The sequence below is a fragment of the Rhinolophus sinicus genome, chromosome 15 (assembly GCF_057876585.1).
Source record: "Rhinolophus sinicus isolate RSI-liver-muscle chromosome 15, RSI-T2T, whole genome shotgun sequence".
Classification (NCBI taxonomy): domain Eukaryota; kingdom Metazoa; phylum Chordata; class Mammalia; order Chiroptera; family Rhinolophidae; genus Rhinolophus; species Rhinolophus sinicus.
The window spans coordinates 87,517,052-87,538,895 of NC_142515.1; the positions used below are offsets into that span (position 1 = coordinate 87,517,052).

The following is a 21,844-nucleotide window of genomic DNA, read 5'->3' on the forward strand; positions in this document are numbered from 1 at the left end:
GTTCAGTTCACTGTTTGTTTACCATTTTAAGCAGTCAGGGATCCGGCCTGGCAGCCCCTCTTTCTCTTGCTGTCAAGGCCCTTAGAGCCTCACTGGGACAAGATACATCACATACTTATATACCAAGAGAATTGCGAAAGGCTATGAAATGTTTCCAGCATACCCGACTTTCATAGAACACTTGATATATTAGGCATAATAAATATTGCATAACCTTCAGGACGTTGGCAGTGGAAGTTGAAGCTGAGAACTTTCACTTTTTTCATTATTAAATGACTTTATTTTTCTTTTTTTTTTTTTGCCCTGGAATCTCCAAATTCATTTACCTTTATGATATATTTAAACAATGAGAATGAAGAGGGAGGGTTTTGCAAATTTTGTAGGAACACATACGAAGTCTCTACTATATAGCACTCATATAAAAAAATAAGAAAATATTTTGTTTACGAATGATAAGCATCGCAGGCTTTCACATTTCTTCCCAGTGCTCAAAGCTATTTTTTCTCTAGCACAAGTTTCTGCTGCAGTAACTCCCTCTAGCAGTTCCATGAACTGAGGAAAGAGAGAGAAAGGCACACCAAATACATCCTTTCCAGTAAAAAAATGGCAGGGAGAAAGAGGAAAGTTTGGCCAGGAAGAGCAAATGGATCGGGGATTTTTTTTTCTCCTTGTTTTGAAGTTGTTGAGTTGATTAATTCTATTCGCCTGTCCCTTCTCCACCCGCCTCCCCAGCCTCTCTGTGCTCCACTGCCCCCTCCCCCGTCCATCATCCCTCTGCCGGAGCTGTGCCAGCAGTGATCTTTAGCTTGCACAGAAACGGCAGTCCCAGTGAAGGCAGAGGCTCAGGCGACGCGGAAAGCATTTAGTTTCTTCAGGACTGGTGGCGGATGGATCGTGAAGTCCAATGATGCTCATGTTGATCATAAGCCTGGATTTCTCCGCCTTGATTGTCTCAGCTGACCCTAGCAGAAGCTCAGTCTAGGGGGCGGTCATCTCTCAGGGACTTGATATGCAAAATAGTTATGTCAGCTGTGGGGGGGTGGGGCACGCCCGGTTGAGTGGCAGCAGCTCTTGCTTCGGGAGGCGGCGCGAGAATCAGCCTGGTTCAGTGACTGAGAAACTGGAGGTGAGAGGCGCTGGTGCTGTCCCTGGGCTGTCGGTGCTGAACCTGGGAAGCCAGCGGACTGGTTGCTCCAGCGCCTCCAGGCAACGCCCTCTTGCACCCTCTGCGCCCCGCCGGACCGCTTCACCAGCAGTACTGTATCAACTTGACAAAGGAGTGTGGTATCAGACGGACGTGGGGGAGAGTTCTCTGTTTGCCACCTGGGCGCCCATTCAGTCCTGACTTTCGAGATTTCTATAGTTTTAGACCAAACTATTTTCAACTTTTTCCAGCTGAGAGGATCTTTTCATTTTTTAAAAATTATTGTTATTGTTGTCATATATATATCCACACCGTTTAGGAATCTTTCTAGGAGACTTTTTGACTGTTAAAATAAGGTAAGAAAAATAATATTGTTATAAATATTACAAACGGGAGAGAAATGCAGACTGCCATACAAAAAGCAAGTTATTATTTTTATAATTTTAAGTGGGACTTTTGGCAATGATTGCAATAATTATTTCAATAATCACTATTGTATTATTACAAGAGCATCTGTTGGTGATTATGCACTGATTTCTAGAGGGGAAGTTGAGGGCTTTGTTTTCTTGTGAAGTTAATGTCATCATGTTACATCTTGCTTTATAAATATAAGTATTTGTAGAGCAATACCTCCAGCATGGCTCAAGGAACAGGAATCATTCAATGTAAGCCCCCAAACATTTTAATGAATTACATTAAATAAATCAACCAACAAGTTGTTTAAAACAAATGTAATCTTAAAATAGTATTTGAGTGGGCTAATCTCTGATTAGTTAATATTACCTCTGGTATTTAAAGCATAGACTGCAAAGTGCAGAGCTCTCTTAACCTTTTTTGGAGGGGAGGTGGTAGGGAGAAGAGCATTTATACCATGCTGTGTTCATTTATATGTGTTATTATGCAGTAGATCCCAATAAAACTTGTGAAACGCAGTCTCTGAGAATTCTACACCCCAAGGTCATGTGTATTTCCAAGTTGGGGGCTATTTGTTCTGCTGTTGACTAGTAAATGTCATCCCCTCCCACCCTTTTAGGTTACAGGTGGATGTAAATGGGAAGCTCTGATTTAATAATACAGTTTTAGCTTGTGTTATAGTCGATACTGCTGTTGGTAATTGAATGGAACTGGGAAGCGTGGGCTGAGAAAATGTCTCGCTATTTCAGCAATGTTTAACAGCTTGCATGCTTAACAGAGAGCTTTTCTTGTTTAGCAGATTTTCTTTTGACGCTATATTCCTTTTGTCAATTGGCAGTGTGTTTTGAGTGTGTATGGAGAAAGAATTCAGTGCAAAAAACCACCAAACAGTACTTCTCATAGTGAACAATTATTAAATCATAGAAGTTAGCTGGTGCTGTGTATTTCTTATTACTGTTCAGACTATTTGACAGACACGATGGTTTGTCTGATAAATAGAATTATGATCTTTCATTTATGTCATTTAGTGACCTTAAAGTAAATATAAATGATGGCTGGAAAATATTGAGGTGGAGGTTCCTTTACATTCCAAGGAGAGTGTTTAGGTTGTAACTAGATGTCCTATATTAATAGGAATGGGTAAAATATAAGCTGTTGCAGAATTAATAAGTATTACTCAACTACTAGGATTATGTTTTTCAGCAATTAAAGACTACACTAAGTTTAAATGTGTTTTTTTAAAATATTTTTAATTATCATAAAATTTTTGACTCTAGTTGTATTGCACTTACATGGATGAACTAAAATAATTCCTCTGGGTAGAGATTTTGTATTTTATTTACAGCAGAATCCTACATGAGAGTGGTTGTTGCAAGAAATGGATATTGTTGCAAACACTAGAGGTCAAATGTAAATCCCTTTAAGTTTCCATGTTTTACTCTAAGCAGATGTTCTTTGTAGGATTTGTCCATCGTGTGATCTTACATTAAATATTGATACACATTTTTAAAGACTAGTCAGGTAGAGGAGCCAAATAGGATATGTGAAGCACCAGACTATGAATCTTATACCAAATAGCCTCTTTTAAATGTATATAGAATCATTCTTTTCTTCTACACATTTTGAAATTTTGTCTTTAAAACTAATTATATTAGTATAAATACTCAGAATGTGGGATTTCAAACAAAATATGGCTTTCTTAAAATTTTAGTTTTATTTTCTTTATTGTATTGAAATGTCAATCTATATTTTAATTTTGTAACTTACTTGAAAGCAGTAACATATATGAACACTGTGTTCATCCAAATGTATTGGTATCTCAGTGACTTCTTTTTGCACAAAGTTTTCCAAGATGTCTTTGTTCAAGTATAACCAGTTAGCTTGAACTACCAATATCGGGGATTCTCTCAAATGAAACTTAACATTGTCACAATGAGATGGTTAAATGCTAAAGTCAAAATAAGCTACTGGTAATAATGAAATCAGTAAAAGGTAGAGTCCATGAGGTGGTAAATTTAGAATATTAGAAGTATTTTCCTCTTATATTTTTAACATATTTAGCATTTATATCTTATTTCTGAAGAGGTAAAATTAGGTGACCATAATTTGCCCAGACTTAGCATGTAAGGAATACTATTTGGTTACAGAATATGATTCATACTGTAAACAAATAAAATAGCCAACTTTGAAGATACCTATGAAAGATATTCAAATGTGGCGGTCCTTCATTAATTCTTTGTACCACAAAGAAATGACCATGTTTTGGAGTCAGAATTTGTGAAATGCAAAGGAATATTCAGTACCACAACAATGGATAGCCTGCTAACGTTATCATACACAGATACTACAAGTATGTACAGCACTTCTTTTCCTTCAAGATAATGAACTTTTACAAAAAAGTGCATAGAAAAGTTACTGAAATAATTTACTCATATCACATGACATGCTAAAGTTGTTTTCTTTCTTAATTGTTTCTCAGTTTCTTAAGGCACATGGATATAGACCAAAAATGAAATTAAAAATGTTGTGGGATAGATGTCTTTTATTTCCTTACACATAAGATCAATAACTATGTGTTTGGTGGGATTTAAGATAAAGGTGAAGTAATTTGGGTTTTATGGTATCAAGGCTACATATTGCTTTCTTTTTTATTTTTTCTTCTATTTGCTATATGTACAATAGAGAAATACAGAAGGCAATAATAAGCCTGAAATATGTTAAAAAGTTTGAGTGAATTGGCTTTTTAAAAGTAACTTTTAAAATCACATTTAAGAAATTATGCGAATAATAGTTTATTGAGACTTTCTTTTGAATAATATCCGATTTTCAAGTTTAATGCTTATTTTATCAATGGTGCCAAAAGACCCTGGATAATATGTTTCTACTAGCCCTTCATATTTGCCCCAACTCACCATACTTTTATTAATGAGTATACTAAAAATTCCAAAAACCCTGGTAAACTAATAGACTAGAAGAAAGTACTTCCTTTTATTAACATCATTTTAACATCCGTGTGACCTGTTATCCTTTACCAAATGGCCTAATCACGTTCTGCTTCAGCACCTCCAGTGTCCTTTGGGCATAGTCTACTTAAGGTCTTCTGTGGAATATCCTAATTTTCCCATGAAATGGGTCACCACACAACAAAACAATTGGTCCCTTTGTGCTATAATCACCTTGGTATTGAGGAAGTTAATATTATTATAATGGAGGAGATAATGATGTTTTTTGTAAGTTCAGGATTCAAGAATTCCAATATTCCAATGAATATTCCGGTATGTTTTCTGAAAGAGGAAGAATTATACAATAGTATAAGTGTTTGATATAATGAGAGAGAGAGAGAGAGAGAGAGAGAGAGAGAGAGAGAGAGAGAGAGACAGAGAGAGAGACAGAGAGAGAGACAGAGAGAGAGAGAGAGAGAGAGAGAGAGAGAGAGAGATTTTTGATAGATTCTGCTCAACCACAACCATGCAATGGGAATCTAGAACATTCAGGCTCAACAAATGCTACTTCATAGAAAATAATTTACATAATAAGCTATAATATAGTACATAATTTTAGTGGAAAATGAGACTTCCAAGTATTTATTTTTCTTATTTAGGCTAGTATGCTTGGGCACACACCAGTTTTTTAGCATGCAAATACTACTTAGGAGCTCTCATGTTGATTGGCAAAGTAAGGGACAATTGGAAATGAAAATTTGCCAGAAATAAGAAACAAAACAGAAGTGTGCAAAAACAAATGAAGAGTTTACAGTAGTGCATTGATTCTGAGAAAATCTGAGTTCTGATAAAGGATTTCAAAATGACTCTCTCTAAGAGACACTTCAGGTGTACTTCCTACACATCATTGGGTAATAAGCCGTGTATTATACTTCCAAGGAATAAAGCCTGTATATTCCTACACCTGAAAGATTTTTATTTCTTGTGCATCAATGTTTTCATGCATAGATGTGATGAAATATGGGAAGAAGAGCACCTTAATTCTGAACTTTCTTGCTTTACAATCAAGTAATTAGTATTAATTTAATGTGGCTTTTGGTATCAAATTATGTAAATCTTTAAAGCAAAGTGGTTGCTTAGTGAGTTTATTTGCATGTCAATACAGAGAATATTTTTCCAAATCATAATTGGTTCATAGCACGGCCAGTAATTCTCAAGTAAAATGGAAAACATTTGAAAATACTTTTTTCATTGAGATTTATTTAAATGTATTCATTGCAATTGACAGTTAAGAGAAAATTGCTTTAGTGATATATGATTTCTGTGTGCATATCACCACCAAGGTAGCAATTAATACATACATACAATAGCAATTAAAACATACAAACCTGAATTACGTTCCCCAAAGATGATGATGAAATGGAAATAATTTACCTTTCATGGCTGGACTACTTCCACCAAACACATTAGATGGTGTTTTAATGACCACTAGGGACTTATTTTTTCTAATTCTAAAACCCTAAAAGTAAAGGTTCTTACTCTCATGAAGAGACAAATGCCCCATGCACTGTATGATTATGTGCTCCTTTTTCTCAAAGCCACAGTAATTGCTGTGACCTTGGCATCAACTAAACTCCCAACTGCCTCATTTAGGATTAAAAAGGTGTTCCCATTCATCTTTCTAAAGGAAGAGAGCCAGTGAGTTGCTACTGGTGAACAAACGCATTTACTGTCTCATGCTAGATTACCTATTGATATTTGAACATAAGGTCTTTGAGCCTTGATTTGCTTATATATCTGGGAAGAGGAAGAAGACAGAAAAAAATACCATTCAAAATATGAACACACACACACACACATACATACATACGTACATACATACATACATAGGGTATTTCACCCATATTAAGTCTTTTAACATTTACATGTCTATGTAGAGTTCATATTATCTTCATTTCAGACATAAGAAAGCAGAAACTCAGATCAAAACTCTCCACCTCTCAAGCCCATGGTCATGAGATTAATCAATTACAACAAATTCATCCCTTTTTTCACCTACACTGAACTTCCTAGCACCTCTGTTGTGGTAAAATATTCAAGTGAATGTGTCTTATTTAAAACTTTTTCCTATAATATTTTCTTTACTAAATATGAATACCTCTTATTATGTTCCCAAATCTTCTCCTTAATTATTGTTTCCTTGAAATCATTTTATAACATATTATCTTTAGTGTACATACTTTAGAACGCACAATACCAAAGTCTTAAGGAGTTTTTCCCTCTGTATTTAATGCTGAGAAGTGCTGCATAATTTGATCTCATAGACTATTCAAAATATTAGCATCAGACAATATTTCCCTTTGTAGCTCCAATAGAATAAGAAAAATATGATAGAGTGGTTAAGTCTTCCTAAGAGTTGAAGGTTATTTTTTTCCCTTAAAATGACCTACTGTACACCAAGTTCAAATACAAATGCATGTTGAACTTCAGCCACTCCAATTAATCAGCATCTGTGTTATCAACAGCTACTCACTTTTAAACCTTCAGACTAGTTAGCTGCTAATATTTCAAATAGTCTATGGGGTCAAATTAAGAAATCAAAATAAAATTAGTAGTTTTGAAACACAGTACAAAAATCGGTAGTCTAACGTGAGCCCTTGAACACTTAGGAAACATTACTTTATTGTTTCTTATTCTACATGAGATACAAAGGGAAATGCTGACCACTGGTTGCTACTTGTTTTCATACAGCATTTAGGCTGACTGGGTAGGAGAATTGAGCCCAAGTGCAGTAATTACAACACAGCTCCCAAGAGTGCCCTAGATTTGCGTCCGATTCCCTTGTGAATCCTCATTACCCAAGTTTTGGGTTGTCCTTATTAAATGGATCCCAAAGGAGATAGAAAAGTTTGATTTGTGGAAGATGTTTAACTTTAAAGTGGAAAGATGTATAGCGCTTTCATGAACTATTTTACCTACTGGTTAGCAATACCCAGTGTTTTCCTTTTGAAATGAAGCCTGGTATAGACACTTCTAATCTCAGCATTTCTGTACCACTTTGTGTACAATTCATTTAACTCACTGTTTCTCATCCTCTGTGGAGCCCTGCAGGAAATCTGTTCAATCCAATAGCTACAGTCATTCTCTCTTCACAGATATTTTCCAAGTCTATAGCTCTGGCTCAGATGTGAACTCCATTAATGTATTTACGAAGGTCTGCTAGACATCTTAACTCTGATTTCGTGGTGACAGCACAAACTCTGTGAACTCATCATCTCATCCCTAACATGGTCCCTAGGGCCCCCCATTCTAGTTTTTCTGCCTGTCAGTTAATGATACGCTCTTTCCCCATTCATCCAGGTCTGGAAATTCACAGGCATTTTAAACTTACTTCATTCTTACTATACTATGTGGAATGAGTCCCCAAGTTTTGACGTGACTCACTTTGTAATGCAGCTTTATCTCATTTTCTATTTTTTATTCTCTCCTCTTATCAAGTTTACTTTAACCCAGACTGTCCCATTTCCACCAGAATTATTTTGACATTGTCTACATTGGTCTCCCTAGTCCTTGCTTCTTCTGCTGTGATAATAATTAATGACAATAACAACCGAATTTGTGATGATTCATAATATGCCATGCAAGGTGTTAAGTATTTATGAACATTGTTTTGTTTTATATGCACAGGTGCCTTATGAGGTAGATATTGAGAGCCCAAAGCTTAAAGAGCTAAGGTGCCCACAGAGCTGGGACTCAGACCAAGCTGTCTGAAACCAGCTACATCATCATAATCTTTATGCTCTGCTGATACAGACTTCAAACGTCTTCTAAATCCCTCTTGATTAAAAGCTTTCAGTTGTCACTGTGGTCAGGAATCATCAGTGAATCTCTAAGTTTTGTTATACTACATTAAGTTGAAATTCTGTTTGTTTTTAAGATCATTCTAATTGGTTCTATACCCTGCAAGTAATCAATCTGATTTTCAATTTTCTCATATGTACAGTACACATCAGTAAAACAGAGATGGGTCAAAATACAAAGCATGATTCCTTCTCTCTATATAACCATAATGCCTACCTGGACTGTTGTATTTTCAAGAATTCCAACCTATACCCCACTCCTTTCTTTCCAACCAAGTTTTCTCACAGTATAAAATCATACTGTGCTCATATGTGCTTTTCACAGTCCGTAGTTATTTGTTGCAACAAGTGACCTGTCAGTGTCACTGTGGATATTGCTAAGATGTCCATTTTTTGTGTTTATTTTCTACTGTTGCATAAAAATCACCATAACTTTAGTGGCTTAAACTTTTATTATCTCATAGTTTCCATGAATCACAAGTGTGGGTGCAGACTCACTACGTCCTCTGCCCAGGATCTCGCATCTAGGTTTCAGCCAGGGCTGAGCTCTTATCTGAGGCTTGATTTTTAAAAACATGGTTTATATCAGTGGATTCATTATGGCTGCCTCAACTAAAGCAATTTTAAAGATGTTCAAGTACTTGTGTATGACAAGTACAGCTCTGACTGTATGTGTTCCCGATCAAGTCATAATCTGCAAAATGTTTTGCAGCAGGAGATTTAATTTTGTGTATAAGTTGACATGCCTCCCTTCAGGTATTTTTTGTGTTGAGTGTCTGCCAGATTGTAAGCCATGCCTAATAATTCATTTTCTTTCCCCAGAGTTTCTTAATAGCATGTCATTTGATACATTGAGTTCAGCATTTCTGTTGCATAGACGAGAAAACTTAGGTACATGATTGGAAGATAGTTTAGATAATGTACAAAGAAAAATAACGTTAAATATTCTTTTCTGAATTCCTAGCAGAACTTCTCAGATTCACCAAAGTTCTCTGATTAAATAATCTTCAGGGACATATTTTAAAAAAACAGGCATCTGTGCCTATAGCAACTTTCTAAACTTGTAAAGAACTACTTTGGTTTTTACTTTATGAAGAAATCTTGACTCTATTTCAAATTTCCAGAGGTTTCATAATTTGCAAAGTTTCTGCAATTCTAATTCCATGTTCTTTTCATATCACTTGATAAGGTTTCAAGTGATAAAAACAAGAGATAAAAGCACTATTTTAAAAAAGTTTGATTTTTTAGTTAAATCTTACCTAACCATGTAAAAAGCTATTATATTTAATTGATCATTTTAAAATTTGATACTGATAAAAATTCTCCACTAAAATGTATAGATGCTTGGACAGCTTAGAATACAGCTAGCTAACATGCCATAAAAGCACCACTTTCCTTTCTGGAGAAAACAATTTATTTGGTAATTATAAAGTTGTCGTTAATGGCTAGGCCTTTGGAACCAGTAAGGACTGCATCTGTTGGGCTCTGCCACTTACTCTATGATCTCAGGTACGTTATTGGATGACTAAGCCTCAATTTCCCCATCAATGCATTCGGTCATAATTGTACCTCCCAGGGTTACTGTGATCATCAAACGAGATAATATGTATAAAGTTTTTGACATTCTGCTCAGCACATAGTATGGGCTCAGTAAATCGAGCTATTAATGTAATATGCAAAAATTTCAGTACTACCAAAACTCTCCAAACCTTGTGAATTCTCGTTGTGTAAATTTGTTTTAGCATTTTATATGTTTAACACTTCTTTGACCAAAGACATACTAAAAGTGTGTTATTTTCTTGGTAGCATGCCAAATTTGACTTACGAATCAATGCTGAAATCATCATAACTGAGGTAAATTGCCATTGCCCATTGCCAGGAGAATTGTTCTTATTATAATATATGACGTTAACATGGCATAATTCAAAGGTAATACTACGGGTGTTGATCATTATCATCTCTTTATGAGGTAACATCTGGAAAAATCAGTGTGCTTGCACTAGGAACAAAGGCATGTATGCATATAACCATTAAAAAATAATTCTTTGATTTGGTTTGTGGCAGCTGGTGCAATTTGCAAAGCAAGTTTATATTTCTGAATCAACTTTTTAAAATTGTGACATATTGGTAACATATTGAAAAATATGCAAGATAATATGACACACATCCCTAGATGCACCAACTAATAATATTAACATATTGCAGTGTTTGATTTAACTGATTTGTTTTAAAGAAATAAGATATTACAGTTTTGTTGACGCTCCTTTTCCATGTCTCTTCATCCTGACCTTCCCATTTAGAGGTAATTACCTTCCCTAACTTGGTGAATTCCTGTTTACATTTTTATATTTTTACTACATTATATACATCCATAAATATAGTGTGTCTTAATGATTTGCAGATGCCATGTCTTACTTAACAAAACCTGATCCTACACAATGATATACATTCATATATTAGCCTACATTCATCAGTTTTTTACATTTCATTTTTTGATTTCTATCTTTATCTGAAATCTATTTTGTAAATCTTATGAGGTAGCATCCGTAGTTTACTTTTTTCTGTATTAAGCTTATTGTCCCAACACATTTATAAATAGACCGTTGTTTCACCACTGGTTTATAATGTCCACACTGCCATATGCTAAGTTCCTATATATGCTTGGATCTGTTTCTCGTCTTTCTCTTCTTTTCTTTTTATCCCTATAATAAATTCAAAGATATCAATCACCAAAACTTTATAATAAGTCTTGAAATTAAGTAGAGACAAACCCACACTACTTTTCTTAATCCTCTTCAAAATTTTCTTGGCTATTACTGGCTGTTTACCTCCATAAGAATTTTAGGATGTGCATACACTCAAAAAACCCTTTAGAATTTTGACTGAACTTCTATCAGATTGATAGTTAAGTTAGGGAAAACTGAAATCTTTATGATATTGGGTCTTTTTATTCAGGAACGCGATATTTTCCATTCAGAATAATCTATAAAAAAATTCATACTACTAGATAACATCGATTTGGGGAGAGTATTTTAAAATTTTTATTATATTTTCTAATTAGTTGTCATTCTTTTTATTTATTTATTTATTTATTTATTTAATTAAATTTATTGGGGTGACAATTGTTAGCAAAATTACATAGATTTCAGGTGTACAATTCTGTATTACATTATCTATAAATCCCATTGTGTGTTCATCACCCAGAGTCAGTTCTCCTTCCATCACCATATATTCGATCCCCCTTACCCTCATCTCCCACCCCCCACCCCCCACCCCCCTTACCCTCTGGCAACCACTAAACTATTGTCTGTGTCTATGAGTTTCTGTTTCTCATTTGTTTGTCTTGTTCTTTTGTTGTTTTTGGTTTATACACCACATATCAGTGAAATCACATGGTTCTCTGCTTTTTCTGTCTGACTTATTTCGCTCAGCATTACTCTCTCAAGATCCATCCATGTTGTCACAAATGTTCCTATATCATCTTTTCTTACCGCCGAATAGTATTCCATTGTGTATATATACCACAACTTCTTTATCCATTCATCTATCGAAGGACATTTTGGTTGTTTCCATGTCTTGGCCACTGTAAACAAAGCTGCAATGAACATTGGAGCACACGTGTCTTTATGTATAAATGTTTTCAGATTTTTTGGGTAGATACCCAGGAGAGGGATTGCTGGGTCATATGGCAATTCTATTCGTAATTTTTTGAGGAACCTCCACACTGCCTTCCATAACGGCTGCACCAGTCTGCATTCCCACCAACAGTGTATGAGGGTTCCTTTTTCTCCACAGCCTCTCCAACATTTGTTACTATTTGTCTTGTTGATGATAGCCATTCTGACTGGGGTGAGGTGATATCTCATTGTGGTTTTGATTTGCATTTCTCTGATGATTAGTGATGTTGAGCATATTTTCATATGTCTATTTGCCATTTGTATGTCCTCTTTGGAGAAATGTCTCTTCAAGTCCTCTGCCCATTTTTCAATTGGGTTGTTTGTTTTTATGTTGTTGAGTTGCATTAGTTCCTTGTATATTCTGGATACTAGCCCCTTATTGGAGGCACTGTTGGCAAAAATCTTCTCCCATTCAGTTGGTGGCCTCTTTATTTTGTCAATGGTTTCTTTTGCTGTGCAGAAGCTTTTAAGTTTCATGTAGTCCCATTCGTTTGTTTTAGCTTTTACTTCCATTGCCTTTGGAGTCAAGTTCATAAAATGCTCTTTGAACCCAAGGTCCGTAAGTTTAGTACCTATGTTTTCTTCTATGCAATTTATTGTGTCAGGTCTTTTGCTTAAGTCTTTGATCCATTTTGAATTAATTTTGGTACATGGTGACAGATAGCAGTCCAGTTTCATTCTTTTGCACGTGGCTATCCAATTCTCCCAGCACCATTTATTGAAGAGGCTGTCTTTGCTCCATTGTATGTTTTTAGCTTCTTTGTCAAAAATGATCTGTCCATATTTATGTGGTTTTATTTCTGGGTTCTCAATTCTATTCCATTGGTCTATGTGTCTGTTTTTCTGCCAATACCATGCTGTTTTGATTATTGTAGCCCTGTAGTACAAGCCAAGGTCAGGAAGTGTGATACCTCCATTATTGTTCTTTTTTCTTAAGATTGCTTTGGCTATTCGGGGTCTTTTGTGGTTCCAAACAGATCTGATGATTTTTTGTTCTATTTCTTTAAAATATGCCATTGGGATTTTGATGGGGATTGCATTGAATCTGTATATTGCTTTGGGTAATATGGCCATTATAACTATGTTGATTCTTCCAATCCATGAGCACGGAATGTCTTTCCATTTCTTTGTGTCTTCTTCAATTTCTTTCAAAAATGTCTTATAGTTTTCAGCATATAGGTCTTTCACATCCTTGGTTAAGTTTATTCCTAGGTATTTTATTCTTTTTGCTGCAATTGCAAAAGGAATTGTTTTTTGTATTTCTTTTTCTGAGATTTCATTGTTAGTATATAGGAAGGCAATGGACTTTTGTGTATTGATTTTGTAGCCAGCAACTTTACTGTATTCGTTGATTGTTTCTAATAGCTTTTTGGTGGAGTCTTTAGGGTTTTCTATATATAGCATCATGTCATCTGTAAAGAGTGATAATTTAACTTCTTCATTCCCAATTTGGATGCCTTTTATTTCTTTCTCTTGCCTGATTGCTCTGGCAAGGACTTCCAACACTATGTTGAAAAGCAGAGGTGATAGGGGACATCCCTGTCATGTTCCTGAACGTAGAGCAAAGGGCTTCAGTTTTTCTCCATTAATTATGAGATTAGCAGAGGGCTTGTCATATATGGCCTTTATTATGTTAAGGTATTTTCCTTCTATACCCATTTTATTAAGTGTTTTAATCATAAATGGATGTTGTATCTTGTCAAATGCTTTTTCTGCATCAATTGATATAATCATATGATTTTTGTCCTTTATTTTGTTTATGTGATGTATCACATTGATGGATTTGCGTATGTTGAACCATCCTTTTGCCCCTGGGATGAACCCCACTTGGTCGTGATGAATAATCTTTTTAATGCATTGTTGTATTCGATTTGCTAGAATTTTATTTAGGATTTTTGCATCGGTATTCATCAGAGATATTGGTCTGTAGTTTTCTTTTTTTGTGCTGTCCTTACCAGGTTTTGGTATCAGGGTAATGTTGGCCTCATAAAATGAGTTAGGGAGTACTGTCTCTTCTTCAGTTTTTTTGGAAGAGTTTGTGTAGGATTGGTATTAGATCCTCTTTGAAGGTTTGGTAGAATTCACTAGTGAAGCCATCTGGTCCTGGACTTTTGCTTTTGGGAAGGTTTTGGATGACTGATTCAATTTCGTTACTGGTGATAGGTCTGTCTAGATTTTCCAATTCTTCATGGTTCAGCCTTGGAAGGCTATATGTTTCTAAGAACTTGTCCATTTCTTCTAGGTTGTTGAATTTGGTGGCATATAGTCCTTCATAGTATTCTTGGATGATCCTTTGTATTTCTGTGGTGTCCGTGATAACTTCCCCTTTTACGTTTCTGATTTTGTTAATTAGTGTCTTCTCTCTTTTTATCTTAGTAAGTCTAGCCAAGGGTTTGTCAATTTTGTTAATCTTTTCAAAGAACCAGCTCTTTGTCACATTAATTTTTTCTATTGTCTTTTTGTTCTCTATTTCATTTAGTTCTGCTCTAATTTTTGTTATTTCCTTTCTTCTGCTGACCTTGGTTTTACTTGTTCTTCTTTTTCTAGTTCTTTAAGGTGTAACATGAGATTATTTATTTGGGAGTTTTCTTGTTTTTTGAGATAGGCCTGTAATGAGATAAATTTCCCTCTTAAAACTGCTTTCGCTGCATCCCAAAAATTTTGGTAGGATGTATTTTCATTGTCATTTGTTTCTATGTATCTTTTGATCTCTCCTCTAATTTCTTCTTTGACCCAGTCCTTCTTTAAAAGTATGTTGTTTAGTCTCCATGTATTTGTGTTTTTTCCCCGCTTTCTTTTTACAGTTGATATCCAATTTCAAAGCCTTGTGATCAGAGAATATGCATGGTATGATTTCAATCTTCTTAAATTTGTTGAGACTGATTTTATGTGCCAATATATGGTCTATCCTTGAGAATGTTCCATGTACACTAGAAAAGAATGTATAGTCTGATGTTTTAGGATGAAGTGCTCTATAAATGTCAATTATGTCCATTTCATCTAATGTGTCATTTAGGGCTACTATTTCGTTATTTATTTTCTGTTTGGATGATCTATCCATAGCTGTCAATGATGTATTTAAGTCCCCTAGTATAATTGTGTTTTGGTCAATTTCTCCCTTTAGTTCTGTTAGTAGTTGCTTGGTGTATTTCGGTGCTCCCTGATTGGGGGCATAAATATTGATGACTGTTATGTCTTCTTGTTGTACAGTCCCCTTCACCATTATGAAATGTCCATCTTTGTCTCTTGTGATCTTTTTCACCTTGAAGTCTGTTTCATCTGATATCATTATGGCTACACCTGATTTTCTCTGGGTACCATTTGCTTGGAGTGTCAATTTCCACCCTTTCACTTTGAGTCTATGCTTGTCCTTGTAGCTGAGATGTGTCTCTTGGAGACAGCATATGGTTGGGTTTAGTTTTTTGATCCAATCTGCTACTCTGTGCCTTTTTATTGGTGAGTTCAGTCCATTTACATTTAGGGTGATTATTGATAATGTGAGGATTTCCTGTCATTCTATCTTTAGTTTTCTGGTAAGGCTGTGTCTCCATTGTTTCTTTGCCTTTTTGTTGTTGTCTATTATTTCTGTGTGGTGGTATTCTATGATGTTTCCCTCTGTTTCTTCTTTTATTTCAGTATATATTTCAGTTCTGGATTTATTTTGAGTGGTTACCCTTAAGTTTATGTAAAAGAAAGTTTGATATTTAGAGTATTCCATTTTCTTCAGCATGCTTACCTTCTCCATTCCCATATTCCGGTTCAGGCCTTTACTCTCCCCCTTTTTGAGTTTTGGTTGCCACAAATTGTCCCTGTTGATGGTGGTCGAATAGCCACCTTTAGTATTTCTTGTAGTGCAGGTCGTGTATTAGAAAATTCCCTCAGCTTCTGTATGTCTGGAAAGGTCTTTATTCCTCCTTCATATCTAAAGGATATCTTTGCTGGATATATTATTCTTGGCTCATGATTTCTCTCTTTCAATAGTTTGAATATTTGGTTCCACTCCCTCCTGGCTTGTAGAGTTTCTGCTGAAAAATCTGATGATAATCTAATGGGCTTTCCTTTGTAAGTTACCGTCTTCTTTTCCCTGGCTGCCTTGAGATTTCTTTCTTTGTCGTTGATTTTAGACAGCTTCAATACAATGTGCCTTGGAGAAGGCCTATTGGGATTGAGGTAACTAGGTGTTCTATTTGCTTCTTGGATTCGAGGGTCCAGTTCTGTCCACAAATTTGGGAAGTTCTCATCGACAATTTGTTTGAATATATTCTCTGTTCCCTTCTCTCTTTCTTCTCCTTCTGGTATGCCCATTATTCTTATATTGCTCTTTCTGATGGAGTCAGAAAGTTCTTATAGAGTTCTCTCATTTCTTTTAAGTCTCAAGTCTCTTCTTCTATCTGTGTCATTTCCAGGTTTCTATCTTCGATGTCACTGATTCTTTCCTCCATCTGGTCAACTCTACTACCTAAGCTGGTTATTTCATTCTTAATTTCTTCTATTGAGTTCTTAATCTCCAGAAATTCTATTTGGTTCTGTTTTAAAATTTCAATCTCTTTCGTAAAATGCTCATGCTGTTCTTTGATTGAGTTTCTGAGTTCATTTAACTGCCTATCTGTGTTTTCTTGTATCTCGTTGAGTTTTTTCAGAACTGCAATCTTGAATTCTCTGTCATTTAAGTCACATATTTCTGTATCTTTAAGTGCCTTCTCTGGAGATTTTTCACTTTCTTTCTGAGCTATCTTGTTGCCTTGGTTATTCATGGCGATTATTGGTTTACTATTTCTCTTCCTAGACATCTACAGGAGTGACTTCTGCAACAGGTTGATAGGAAGAGGTCTTTATTTTGTTTTCCAGTACTTGTTGGTAGAATGTTTTATTATTTCTCCAACTGCAGCTTATTTTTCTTCTCCCACATGGTAGTGCTATGTTTTCTCTGTCCATTTTTCAATTGGATTGTTTGTTTTTTTGTTGTTGAGTTGTATGAGTTCCTTGCATATTTTGGATATTAGCCCCTTATCAGAGGCACTGTTTGCAAAAATCTTCTCCCATTCAATTGGTAGACTCTTTATTTTGTCGATGGTTTCATTTGCCGTGCAGAAGCTTTTAAGTTTCATATAGTCCCATTCATTTATTTTAGCTTTTACTTCCCTTGCTTTTGGAGTCAAATTCATAAAATGCTCTTTGAACCCCAGGTCCATAAGTTTAGTACCTATGTTTTCTTCTATGCAGTTTATTGTTTCAGGTCTTACGTTTAAGTCTTTGATCCATTTTGAATTAATTTTGGTACATGGTGAAAGACAGGAGTCCAGTTTCATTCTTTTGCATGTGGCTATCCAATTCTCCCAGCACCATTTATTGAAGAGGCTGTCTTTTCTCCATTGTATGTTTTTTGCTTCTTTGTCAAAAATAGTCCATATTTATGTGGTTTTATTTCTGGGTTCTCAACTCTATGCCATTGGTCTACATGTCTGTTTTTCTGCCAGTACCATGCTGTTTTGATTATTGTTGCCTTGTAGTAAAATCTAAAGTCAAGGAGTGTGTTACCTCCAGAACTGTTCTTTTTTCTTAGGATTGCTTGGCTTTTCAGGGTCTTTTGTGGTTCAGTACAAATCTGACAATATTTTGTTCTAATTCTTTTAAAAATGCCATTGGGATTTTGATGGGGATTGCATTAAATCTGTATATTGCTTTGGGTAATATGGCCATTTTAACTATGTTGATTCTTCCAATCCATGAGCACGGAATGTCTTTCCATTTCTTTGTGTCTTCTTCAACTTAAAAATGTCTTATAGTTTTCACCATATAGGTCTTTCACATCCTTGGTTATGTTTATGCATAGGTATTTTATTCTTTTTGTTGCAATTGCAAAAGGAATTTCTTTTTGGAATTTTCTTTTCTGAGATTTCATTGTTAGTATATAGGAATGCAGTGGACTTTACTACATCGATTCTGTAGCCAGCAACTTTACTGTATTTGTTTATTGTTTTTAATAGCTTTTTGGTGGAGTCTTTAGGGTTTTCTATATATAGCATCATGTCATCTGCAAAGAGTGATAGTTTAACTTCTTCATTACCAATTTGGATGCCTTTTATTTCTTCATCTTGCTTGATTCCTGTAGCGAGGGCTTCCAAAACTATGTTGAAAAGCAGAGGTGATAGGGGATAGTCCTGTCATGTTCTTGTCATTTCTGGTAAGACTGTGTCTCCATTGTTTCTTTGCCTACTTATTGTTGTCTATTATTTCTGTGTGGTGGTAGTCTATGATTTTTCCCTCTGTTTCTTTTATTATATTATTTCAGTTCTGGATTTTTTTTGAGTGGTTACCATTAAGTTTCTGTAAAAGAAATTTTAATATTTAGAGTATTCCATTTTCTTCAGCACGCTTACTTTCTCCATTTCCATATTCCGGTTCAGGCCTTTACTCTCCCCCTTTTTATGTTTTGGTTGCCACAAATTGTCCTTGTTGATGGTGGTCGAATAGCCTCCTTCAGTATTTCTTGTAGTGCAGGTCTTGTGTTAGAAAATTCCCTCAGCTTCTGTATGTCTGAAAAGGACTTTATTCTTTCTCATATCTAAAGGACATCTTTGCTGGATATATTATTCTTGGCTTATATTTCTCTCTTTCAATGGTTTGAATATTTGGGTCCTCTCTCTCCTGGCTTGTAGAGTTTCTGCTGTAAAATCTGATGATGTTCTAATGGGCTTTCCTTTGTAGGTTACCATCTTCTTTTTCCTGGTTGCCTTGAGGATTCTTTAGTTGTAATTGATTATTGACAGCTTCAATACAATGTACCTTGGAGAAGACCTGTTGGGGTTGAAGTAATTAAGTGTTCTATTTGCTTTTTGGATTCGAGGATCCAGATCTTTACGCAAGTTTGGGAAGTTCTCATTGACTGTTTGAATATACTCTCTGTTCCCTTCTTTCTTTCTTCTCCTTCTGGTATGCCCATTATTTTTGTGTTGTTCTTTCTGGTCGAGTCAGAACGTTCTTGTGGAGTTCTTACATTTCTTTTAAGTCTCAAGTCTCTTTCTTCTTCCATCTGTGTCATTTCCAGATTACTGTCTTCGATGTCACTGATTCTTTCCTTCAGCTGGTCAATTCTACTACCTAAGCTGGATATTTCATTTTTAATTTCTTCTATTGAGTTCTTAATCTCCAGAAATTCTATTTGGTTCTTTTTTAAAATTTTAATCTCTTTGGTAAAATGTTCATTTTGTTATTTGACTGTGTTGCTGAGTTCATTAACTACCTATCTGTGTTTTCTTGCATCTTGTTGAGTTTTGTAAGAACTGCAATGTTGAATTCTCTGTCATTTAAGTCACGTATTTCCATATATTTAAGTTCCTTTTTGTGGAGACTTTTCAATTTCTTTCTGAGTTGTCTTGTTGCCTTGCTTATTTATGGCAATTAACGATTTATTATTTTTCTTCCTAGACACCTACAGGAGTGGGTTCTGCAACAGGTTAATAGAAAGAAGTCTTTCTTTTGTTTTCCATTAGGTGTTGGTAAAATGTTTTATTTTCTCGAAGACTGCAGCCTTTTATTCTTTCTCAAACTGTAGTGTTATGTTTTCTCTGCACTATTCCAGCTTCTCACACAACCAGGGGATTCCCTGGAAGGCGGGCTTCTCCTCTGTGAACAGTTCGCCTGGGTCATACGGCGCCGCCTCCATGGGGGGAATGTGGAGAGCTTCTGAAGTTACAAAGCTCTTCCTGCACCAGATTCAGAGCCTGTGTGTTTCAGCAGTTCTGTTTACTCCTGCAGGGATCCGTCCAGATAGGTGGGGACAGGGGCGGGCTGAGTTGTGAGAGGTGGGCCAGAGCAATGGCGGCGACCACCACCACAGCCGGTCCTGTTTCCACAGCTCCCTCCCCTTGGCCAGAGCTAGTTGGGCTGCAAATCTGTGTCTGGGGTCTACAGTTTTCAGAACAGCAAATATTCTGTTGTTTTGATCTGACACTGCTACTGTTCTGCTTCTAGCACCGGGCAGGTAGGGGGCGGGTGAGCTCTGGGAGGGTAGGGAGGGGGTGGCTAATCTCAATGTCTAAGGCTTCCATTCTCTGCTCGGCATTGAGGGCTTAAACCATAGTTTTCAGCCTTCTTCCCTCAGTCTTTTCTCTGAGGTCTTTGCAGTGAGTGTTGGGTTCAGCTGTGTTATATGCTGCCCCCTCAGCCCTGTGGGCCATAAATGGAACCCTAGCAGTCCGAATTCTTCACTCTCCCACAGCTGCGGTAGTTCTGGGGTGCGGCGAGCTCCGAGCACTGAGCTAGGTCTGCGTCCTCTGCCCATGTGTCTCTGTCTCCGCACTTCTCCCTTCCCTCCTCCCCCGCTCGCACGATTCGCCCACCTTTAGGTGAATTCAGTAGTGGGCCTCTTCGTCTTTCCTGTCTGCTGTGCAGGAGTCCTTTGTGGAGTTATAGTTGTTCGATTAGTTGTAAATTCCAGGGGAGATTTACAGAGGCTCACCTTATGCTGCCATTTTAATGACGTTTCTCCTCAAAAACTATTTAGTAGAAAACACATTATCACATACTACAAACATAACTAGATTGGAGCAAAATAATTTCTTGATGTAGCTTGGTAGAGGTACATTTAGCTTGTAGAGATTTGGGAATAATTTTTTGAAAAGGAGGAACTTTCTTCATCTTTCTTCTGGTTAAATTTAAATGGATTTAACTGACACTAAGAAACAAGGAAAGATAAAAAATTGAGAATTAGGAAAATTTATCCTTGAAGATTCTAAAAGTGAATATTAGAATAATTGACCATAATTATGCATAAAAAATAATGGCACTATAGAATCGTTTTGGGGAAAAAATTATTTTATTTTAATGAAATGTGATTTGTATGTAAAAGGACATTTTCTATGTGCTTCTGCCACCTTCTCTTTTCCTTTACTATCCATTCAATTTTCTCTGGCTAAATGCTTACCATCCTTCTAGGTCTAGCTCAAAAGTTAACTCTTCCAAAAAGCCTTTCCTTAATTTATTTGGGAATATCCTATTTCTACTCTGATTTCCAATAGCACCATATCATTATTTCTCTATCTTACACTGGGATCATTTGTGTACTATCCCTTATCACCTTTACTACTTGCCCAGAGTCCTTGTCTGGTTCACCCTCACATCGTTCACATTCTCTAGCATTGAGTCTTTCATAGGGTATGCGCTGGTTAGATTGTTGAATACATGAGTCAGGCCTAATGTATACCTGCACTGTGAGGATACAAAATAACAGCCTGCTCCCACAAGGAAAATACAATATTCAGAATTACATGTATCATATTTACTGACAAACTATATTTTTCTCTTTCTGAGATATCTTAGTGCTAAACCAAAAAAGATAAAGAAAGCAGGTCATGAAATTAGTTGTAATGATACTAGTATTCTGTATTATAATAATTATAAAATAATATTCTTTATTACAATAATTATAAAAATACCTGTTTTGGCCAAAACATATCCTCAATACTAGTATACTATGTGGCATGCTAGAGGTTCTTAGTACAGATTTGTGTCCCTCTCCCCTAAACTACTGCCCCCTTACATTGTACATATCTATTGCAATTCCATTGACTCTATTCCCTATGCTGAACTCCATATTCCGTGACCATATATCTATATCTATATCTATATCTATATCTATATCTATATCTATATCTATATCTATATCTATATCTATATCTATATAATTATGGTTGACATACAAAACTATCCAGCTTCAGTTAAATCCCTACTTGTAGATTATTTCTATTGATCAAACTATGCCAGCAGAAGGTAAGATTAATAGTTAAGTAAGCACTTGTTAAATAA

The 21,844-nt window shown here is 35.8% G+C and overlaps 1 long non-coding RNA gene across 1 annotated transcript in view; it reads left to right on the forward strand.

Moving 5' to 3' along the window:
• The first annotated feature begins 851 nt into the window (after nucleotides 1-851).
• LOC109439629 (uncharacterized) overlaps nucleotides 852-21,844 on the forward strand; it is a 48,480-nt gene continuing 27,487 nt past the window's right edge. Inside the window, exon 1 of the long non-coding RNA XR_016018821.1 lies at nucleotides 852-1,500. This is a non-coding gene — a long non-coding RNA (uncharacterized LOC109439629). The remainder of the gene's footprint in view (nucleotides 1,501-21,844) is intronic.